This window comes from Triticum aestivum, chromosome 6A, assembly GCF_018294505.1.
Source record: "Triticum aestivum cultivar Chinese Spring chromosome 6A, IWGSC CS RefSeq v2.1, whole genome shotgun sequence".
Lineage (NCBI taxonomy): Eukaryota > Viridiplantae > Streptophyta > Magnoliopsida > Poales > Poaceae > Triticum > Triticum aestivum.
The window spans coordinates 7,848,755-7,858,482 of record NC_057809.1 but is presented as its reverse complement, the minus strand read 5'-3'; the positions used below and the strand labels follow the sequence as shown (position 1 = coordinate 7,858,482).

The following is a 9,728-nucleotide window of genomic DNA, read 5'->3' as shown; positions in this document are numbered from 1 at the left end:
TCTATCTCGACAATAGTATTTCTAAATGCATGCAAAAAAATGCGATGGAAATGTTTACAACAGTAGCTAATAGGTAGACGGGTGATTTTAGGTGGAAGACGATGGAGGGAGGTATCCATGGTCGGGGGACATTTCATTGATGAGGTGGTTATCAAATGTCTCGTAGATCATACAGTTGTGTGTTCACCATGGGGGCGAGCAGGGGAAGCCACCTCAGGTCTCCGGTGACGGATCAGGGTAGTTCATGCCAGTGCCATACCCAAGGCGACCAGCAGTGTAACATGGTCTAGCTCCAGGTCGACATGTTCTGTTCCCGCAGAACTAGCACGGCCGGTTGTACCGCCACTGTGGAGGTTGCTAAAATTAGGAGTAAAGCTGTGGGATAAATTACATGACAAGTAAATAAATAAGAATAATAACAATGGATCGCATAACGAAGAACACAATTTTGTTCTGTCCAACATTATCGGTTTAGCTCAGTTCACAATAAAAAAATCACATCCAAGGCAAAAGAATCAGATTATACAGGTACTGAAGCTGATCAGCATTTATACAGGAGCAAAATTGAGATTTTTTTTCTTCTTCTTGGTTCTATGTGTGCCTTCCTCTAATTTCACTTTGCTCCTGTGAGCTCCTCCATGCCTTCAGACCTACAATTATTTTCAAAAACTTATCAAAGTGCAATAAAGATAAGAACATTCTGAGTTGGCACTCGAGGACCATTCTAAGGTCCTATGTAAAACCCCATTTGTGCATGTGCCATTAATTCTGGTGTGTTCTACAGTAGCACACTAGTGCTAGCATCATTATGAGAAAGAGGCAATGTTAGAGAAGACAGGCACAAGGAAAAGGTAATGACAGTACATAACCCAAAGTATTAGTCTAGGCGAATAAATGTTCAACTTTGGCAAGAACCTTAATTATTCTATCCCTTTATCAAATATTTTCCTGCATTTTATATTGGAAGGCTGTAATATAATAGGTAGCTTCAGCCAGTTTTTGCAAAAGAATGCTTATTGCTTGGGAGAGCACAGATCGAACCATGATACATTTCTAGTCTCAGTGTTTTCTTCCTTGTAGCATGGACACGTGTTCTATGAGTAGATACATAATCCCAAGTGAGGAGAACATATAGTGAATACGCGGTCACACAATATTTTACTTGTTTCGAACATCGTGATGTGAACCATATGATAAGGTACCCTAAGATGCTTTGCCTTTAACATGACTGACGGTGAGCACGAAAACATGTCTGATGGTGAGCACAGCGAAACTTTTACAGTATACGTTAAATACTCATATTCCCGTAAGCCGTGAAGTAATATCTAAACTAATCAGAAATGATGATCTTCACAAAGACATGAGCTGCAACTGAATATTATTCAATGCAAAGTACGTACAACAGATAAAATGTATGCAGCCACACGCTAAAAGTTTTTTTATCATTATTTTACAAAATTTAGTTCTCAAATGTCGTAATGGAATAATAGTGCTCGCATATTTATTTTAGTACTACCGCGACAAAAATTTAAGTTCTCGCAAATTTTAGAAAGACAATGAAATAGAAAAATGCAGGCATGCTAATACTGAGAATAGTACATACCTTCTCACTCAGAAATTTGTTAAATTCATCCATATTTATCCCGTGCATCATCTCATCTGTTCCTAGTCCACCTGCACCTGATATGCCGGCTGTTTCAACAGTAGTACTATCCTTGCTGAAAAACTCACTGCCGAGGCCTTGAAGCTGCATTGCACCGGTCTGACCAGCAGCACCATCTCCTGAAATTTCTTGGGTCATCTCCACAGTTGCAGAATTCGTTATTCCTAGTGTAATGGCCATGGTTACAGCATTCTTCATTCCATGGGCCATGTCCGTGGTTGCGGTGTTTTGCATGTCCTCGCTCTCACCAAGGTAGCTTCTGAGGAGGTCTTCACCATCATCTAGAGGTGGAGTCAACATCCTTATCCCTCCAATGCTACAATCATAGATGAGTGGATATAACTGTGGTAGAACCTCCTGTTGCCTTATATGGTTTTGATTATCCATGGCAAGCATCGTATTGCTTGGAAATAAATTCAAAGTGGGCATTGGCTGCTGTGCTGTCCGTGCAAGATTGGACGGTTGTGATGCACTAACCATGCTTCCATTTGTTAGAACTCCAACATGAGCACCATTTCCATTAGTATAACCGTGACCATTATTAGTATTAGATGCTGGTTCCCTAAGAGCACCTCCACAAAGACTAGTCGTGCTGCCGTCATTTCCATGAAAACCATAACCAACTGGTGTTGCAATATTACTTAGCTGACTTGTTTGGTTAAGATTTATAGCTCCCTCAGATCCTATATTGAACTCGAAAGTTCCCTCACTATATTGAGATTTCGGATAGTCATTCAAAGAATTGTTATAGTGTGTTGGGATTGTGGGCATGGTTGAAAGCCAATCAGTTGAGCAGTCACCTTTGTTTTTCTGAAATTTCAAATATAGTGAAAACATTAATAAAGTATATGTATGGTAGTGGGGGTGGTGGTATAATTTCTCATAATTTCATGATCATATAGATGAAGCTAGGTTTCAGATTGAAGGAACATCAACTTGAAACGTACCTGCAGATGGATGCTGTCTTGATCTGTAGTTGCATTTTCACTATTGTCCTCCGTAATAAGTTCTCTCATATTTCTCAGAGTATAGTCTGCATTGTCGAAAGCAAAATATGCCAAGAGAGCCGAGCTTAGAAATTTGGAATGATCAATAGCACCAATACATGTGATTTGCTTATTTCATCCTAACATTCATAATTATTCGTAAACATGCGCCTTGACTGACATCCATGCTAATTATAATAAAAACATCACAACATTCTGAAGTGGGCAAAGAATAAGATAAAACATGCAAGGGCAATAGGTATATATTATTTTAAAGGCATGCATCGAACTTTGTTCTACTAAAATTAAATATTACAATCATAGCAAAACGTTAGTGTTCATATTGTCACAGTATCATTTTGACTATACTGTGGTTACATGATAGAGTGAGTTAGAGACAAATGTTGAATAAGGAAAAACACCAGATCCATCATATAGGGTGGTTCCCTCAATGTGCTATGAATGATGAAGATGCCTTCTAGGCCTTGGGTATATGACCCCATCACCTATACACTTTGGAAGGTTTTCGAAAGGGGTCAAGCAATTCATATAAATAAACAAGACATCGACTAACAAAAAACATACAAGTCTAAGATACCACACATTACAAACTAGTAGTAATCTAATTGTGCTTATCCAACCAAGCTCGAACATATATTCAAACCTAATGCCTCAAAGTGGTGATATGCATCTCGTGCACTGTATGTCATTGGTTCCTCCATGTCCTCCACAACAATTTTCATCTCGCATTGCTTCCACAAAGAGTGCACTCGCAGAGAAAGACATGTGACCTATTTGTGCTATATCAAGTATATGTCTCAACTAAATGAGACCAAAATAAATACTCATTTCATAATATATTTTGAATATCAACTACTAGATATTCACCTAATGTGTAGATCAATTGCCTCCGTCCATGGTATGCATCATCTTATATATGAGGAAACTCCACATTGCAACACTCAATTTAGGATTCAACACTCAACTCCAAAACCGGTTCATGCACACCCTTTGCTTGCCAATTGTTTGACGAATCATCTCCCTGTTCGGTGGTCACTTGTTTTGATTGGGTTGTGCACTGACTTAGCGTTTTGCAACTATTTACATGTGGAACACACCCAACAATAGCTTATCCTCGAGCCCCATCAGCCTCCCTGCTCCCGTGATCACTAGTAGGTGCATGAAGATCTACACGAATCCGAGGTGAAGATGCACGATGCCACAGATGCTCATGTTCTTCCCCACCAAGGGGAAGAACACATGTGTTCACCAACAAGAACACGACCAGTTTGATGCAGGGGACATTGCCGCCCTATATTATCAGCAGGGTCATCATGTGCTTGCTTGCCCTGCATATATCACAAATAACAAGGACATCACCGCCACGATCACCAGGACCCGCCGCCTATGTTGTCGGCAACCTGACTGGGTTCACCATTGACTCTCTCTTTGGTTTGCGTGGGCAGCCGGAGTGGGTGGATAAAACTGGGGAAGAATGAACGTTCGGTTCCACCATTGAATGAAACTGCAGATCCAACAAGGGAACAAGCAATGGGCATGTATATTGTCCAGATCCAAGGAGGAAGGAGAGGAGGAGGATATCAGCAAAGCAGAGAACAGGCGGAGGACTACGCAGAAGAGGAGCAGAAGGACAATGAGAGAGAGAGAGAGAGAGAGAGAGAGAGAGAGAGAGAGAGAGAGAGAGAGAGAGAGAGAGAGAGCAGGTACTCCATCACAATTTGGTAGGCGGGGCATTGGAGTTGAGGGTTGAATCCTAAACCGAGTGGTAGGTTGAGAGTCATAACTTGGACTTTTCATATATTCGTCATCCAGGGTGAACTCGCTAACATCAATATGCATGCTCGCATGTAGTAAATGTGTATGCGGGTAGAACAAGTAGAAATAAATTATGTATGACACGATTACCATATATATGCCAACATGGAGGTATTTGAACAATACATTTTAATTAAAGTCACATACCTTTTGTTTCATTGAGTCGGTTGGTGGCTCTGTGGAATAGTGCATGCTTATGTGCACTCCAGTGGAACTTGATCCCATTGGTGATCCTGCCCTCATAGCCCCCCTCATTGGAGTCGTCCAGTTCTATTGGTCTTTTCCCTGATTTGTCATCCCGATGGACAATGTGGTTGCTGTGAGAACCGGTGTTCATGGGGACAGCGGTAGGGGCGGTGTTGAGCCTCCGCGGGTTGACATGATGACAAATGTTGCGCATAACATCATCATGCAGGGGCTTGGTCAGGAAGTCACATGCACCTTCAATGAACCCCCTCCTCACCGTCTCTGCGGTCGCGTCGCCAGAGAACACTGTACAACAAATGCAAGTCTATTAGTACGTATGTACAAACATGCTAGATTGATGAATATATGTGTGGCCAGCGCTTTCATTGTACCCGTATATTAAGTACCAGTAATCCCACACCTAGGTAAACTTACAAAATGTTTTACGTAATCCTTCTCACTAATTTTCTCTCCCCTGAATTTCGCGGGGGAGGGGGGGGGGGGGGGGGGGCTTCCTCCCTTAAGCCCAGCCCAATCCTAATCTTCCACATATTTCTGCCTGTTAAACATGCAAAATATATTATGTACATCTAGCATTGCTCATTAAGTACAATAGTAATTTCTCCCTCGCTAAAAAAAGTAGTAATTGCTGGGAGCAATCCTACATCTACAGATGACTGCTGCAGAATTATTTTACAGGCTGTGTCAAGTATCAATTATACATCATTAGAGAGGGAAGGGACCTCTCTGAAATTCAGGGGAGGTTAGTCCCTACGCAATATGATCATCATCAAGGGCAAACACGTCATCATCAAGTCATAGCTATCATCTTTCCTGCATCTTTGTCTTTTGGGACATCTAGTTTAGTCGTGTGCAGCAAGGCTTGACTCGCGAGCGTGCACGTATGTGATGGGAGCATGGGACAACAGCACTCATCTGCCATCAAAGATGGAAAGGTGAAAATTACCACAACACTCATCCTGCTTGCATGGATGGCAACAGGAAGAGGTACGCAACAAAAAACCGGGATGCTCGCCAACGAGAACCTGGTAAGGTAACTGCAGTGCAGCCGTTACTGCTGGCAAAAAAACAAAATGACTACAGCTGTTACTGCTGGGACTACGTTGGAGCCGACTCGTACGTATCACGGCACCTTCAAGAACACCACTAACACTGAGTACATGCCTCGTTGGTTCTAGACTCTAAACTCCGTATGTACGTGCAGAACTTTCATGGCTTCCTCCCCTTAGGCCCAATCCTAATCTTCCACATATGTCTGCCAGTTAAACACTCAAAATATATTTACGTACGTCTAGCATTGCACATTAAGTACATTAGTAACTTCTCCCACACTAAAATAAAGTAGTAACTGCTGGGAGCAATCCTAAATCTACGGATGACTTCTGCAGAATTTATTTTACAGGCTGTGTCAAGTAGAGGGAGGGGACCTCTCTGAAATTGTGGGAGGTTAGTCCCTAGGCAAAGCTTCCGTAGGATTAGGATTTTCGCGCCCAATAGGATCGAGGCAATGCCAAAATTACAAGGGCAATCACGTCATATCATCATCCAATAATCCTAGACGCACGGAGCAATACAGGGTTTTCTGAGTGCCTTTTCCAGCTTGCCTTCCATGCAAGCAGGATGAGTGCTGTGGTAATTTGCACTTTTCTCTTTCACAGCAGAAGAGTGCTGTGGTCCGTTGCCCCCATCACCTACGTGCACACTCGCAGAGTCACCTTACTGCACAGGGACACGGCTAAACTAGTACGTCCCGAAAGAGAAAGATGCAGGAAGAAAGATGATAACTATCGACTTGATGATGACGCAGTGACTATATAGGGAGCAAAATGAGTGAATCTACACTCTAAAATATGTCTATATACATCTGTATGTGGTAGTCCATTTGAAAACTCTAAAAAGACAAATATTTAGGAACGGAGGGAGTAGTAGTTTAGCCGTGTCCGTGTGCAGTGAGGCTTAACTCTGCGAGAGCGTGCACGTAGGTGCTGGGGGCAACTGAGCACAGCACTCTTCTGCTGTGAAAGAGAAAAGTGCAAATTACCACAGCACTCATCCTGCTTGCATGGAAGGCAAGCAGGAAGAGGCACTCAGGAAAACCCTGCTGGGTGATCGAGGAGTCTCCTCGGCAGTGGTGTAGAAGTTGCTACCGGAAGCGGCCAGCTGGGTACTCACTGCTCAGCTCGGCAGAGGTCAATTCTAACCCGGAGGTTCGCCAACCAAGCTGGTAACTGCCGCCGTTACTGCTGGCCAAAAACAAAAGAAGAAAAACTACAGCCTGTATCCATTCAAACTCTAAACTCCCTCTGTCCATGGATTGATCGATCTATTCTGTATGTTACATGTGGAGGACTTACATATGACAGGGTAATGATCCCTGGCCTGCTGGAGGAGGGTGAAGCCATCGATTCCGTCCCCCCGGATGTGCGCCACCGTCAAGACGAGGTCAATCCCGTCCGGGTTCTCCTGTACCTCTCGCAGTGCTTCGGCCGGCGAGGCTTTTGTAGTCACTGCACGCACCAACAATGTGAGGTCGCCGGTATAGATATTGCAAAACCAGAAAAAAGAAACTGCAGCGATGACAAAGCGGACGAGGTACCTTGGTAGCCGCACCGCCTCAGTGTTTGGGTCATGGTCTCGAGGTGGATGGGGTCTTCATCCACAACGAGGACCCTAATCCCCACGCCGGCGCCGGAGCCCAAGGCGGCGTTGTCCATCTCCGCTGCCGGTGTCACACTCGGTAACCAAAGCCTCGGTTTTGCTTGTCCGTAATGAGTGGAGGGCATTCAGTAACTGGTGACTAGCTACCTTGCTTTTATATACTATACTCCATACGTTACTTCTCTGATGAGGGTAAACCGGGTGGATGCAGCTAGGGCAGGCAGGACCTTTTGTGGTCCCGGTCACACGCGCACCACATTGTTATCTTTAAATCTTTTACTAGCAAAAGTGCCCATGCGTTGCAACGGGTGAAAAAAATCAATTCCTTTTTATGTCCTAGCTCAATAAATTGATTTAAAACAATGCTTAACATTGAATAATTCATGTTATAATAAGGTTCTGAAGCAGAGCATCTCCACACTTCCACCGGAAGCCTGCCAAGGAGGGTCTCTTGTTTGTTTTTCTTCCCCATGAAAAGGTGCAAATGAAACATACAACTACTTGCAGTCACGAATCCTCAAGGTGCTAATAATATTTCTACTTCTACACAGTAAAATCATTGTATTTCTTCAACATGAAACTACATAATAATATTTCTATTTCTACTTCTATATAGTAAGAAAATAACTGCATTTCTTCTACATAGTAATATTTCAAAAAGCATTACTTGTAAGGGCGTTTGCAGAAAAATATTGTGTCCCCCACAGACTCAATGTCCTCTGAAACAATGTGATTAAGTAAAATCATAGTTTCATCATAGAGAGGCAATCTTCAATCAATCAAGCAATGTAGCAAGCACCTTTCGAAGACCAAGTTACAACTCCACTCCGGACTGCCCAACTGGGTAAGCATGATCGCCATGTCCATGCCTTGAGACATCGTCCCCATAGCCAGTTCTTATGGGCATTCCTTGGAGAACCCAACCTTGCTAGCCGTCATCATTCTTCCCATGAAATTTTGAAGTTCTCATGGTAATTGATACTCATCAGGCCTAAAATAATTATGCAAAAAAAATCAAGCATGAGATCTAGGATTCAGAGTATAACTTTTCTTTTTTACAACGATAGCAATCCTAAGTTCTTAACTATGTTTGATGCCAACTAAAAAAATACCATGTTTCGTGCATGCATCTCCTAGTGAAAGTTGTTAAGATAAATGAAGCGACATGATGAGAGGAATCTGGAGATGGCACCAATTAATCTGCTGAGTGTCATATGTCGTTTGAAGGTAAAGAAGCACGACTCATGTGAACTTGAGGTCAGAGATAGTTGATACAAATGCTCAATGATTTCCCCTTTGAACCCAAACCAAAATACATATTGCCCAATCCATGCGGGGTGTACCGAAGCAGAAGTGTCCATGCGGCTGTATCACTCGACAATTATTGGGAAGCCTAACCATAGGCTGGCAGGGAATGGCTGGCGGAACATGTAATTAACTTGAGCGTTCGGGTGTGCATGCTACCGATCTATGTAGTTTACCTAGTAAATTAACCAACCACACATAATTGATCATTGAGCAACAGATGGGCTGAAGAACATCGGTTCATATGCGTGCTTGCAATAGAGATTCTGTAAACGTTAAACCACACAGCTGTTGCATGGCCATTAGTTACCATGGCAGAGCAGAGTAGAGGTAGCAGCAACTGTCTGAGTTTTGAAATTCTCTAGCCACTGCACTGCACGCACAGTTCATGGTCGAATGTATGGAAGTGAGGCTAGCTTTAGAGTTAAATGGTAAGTGATTCCTTCTTATTGCACCTTCCAAGCTTTTGCTTCTGTTACATTGTAGTAGTCACTACAGCAGAGAAGACCACAGTGACACCAATATTATTATATTAGCAAAGATTTGAAGATTAGACAAAAAAAAGTACCTTCGGTTATTGGAGGCACAAGTTATTAGTTTTGGGACTCTCCTTGGATTGAGGACTATATTTGTGGCCCATTGATCACGGGAACTTTCTGATTGATCATGTGGATGGAATAAGATGGGCATGACACACAATGAAGTAATTCTCAGTTAAGTATTCATATAAATTTCAGGTAAAAAGCCAACACTTAATCTTCATATAAATTAGAAGAAATAGCGTGATGATGTATGCAGAATTGCAGACATATGTTCTCACTTATGTAAAAAGAATGAGAAAAACACATAATTTTTTTAGTTGAGTAAATATGACATACAAATATCATGCTTCAACTTGACATTGTCCATTTATTATCAATTATTACTCAGAGCATCTAAGGGGTCATCACCAAGCATCCCCTGCCAAGACCAGAACACAGAGAGAGCATGCAAAATAACACAAAGCATGTACTGTACTTTCAGTAATATAAATGTCAGTATCATTACTTCACCCTTCAAAGCTAGTTACCCCA

The 9,728-nt window shown here is 42.4% G+C and overlaps 1 pseudogene; it reads right to left on the bottom strand.

The window, feature by feature from the left end:
• Positions 1–1,528: 1,528 nt before the first annotated feature.
• LOC123131499 (two-component response regulator ORR24-like) lies at positions 1,529–7,406 on the bottom strand (annotated as a pseudogene).
• Positions 7,407–9,728: the final 2,322 nt, after the last annotated feature.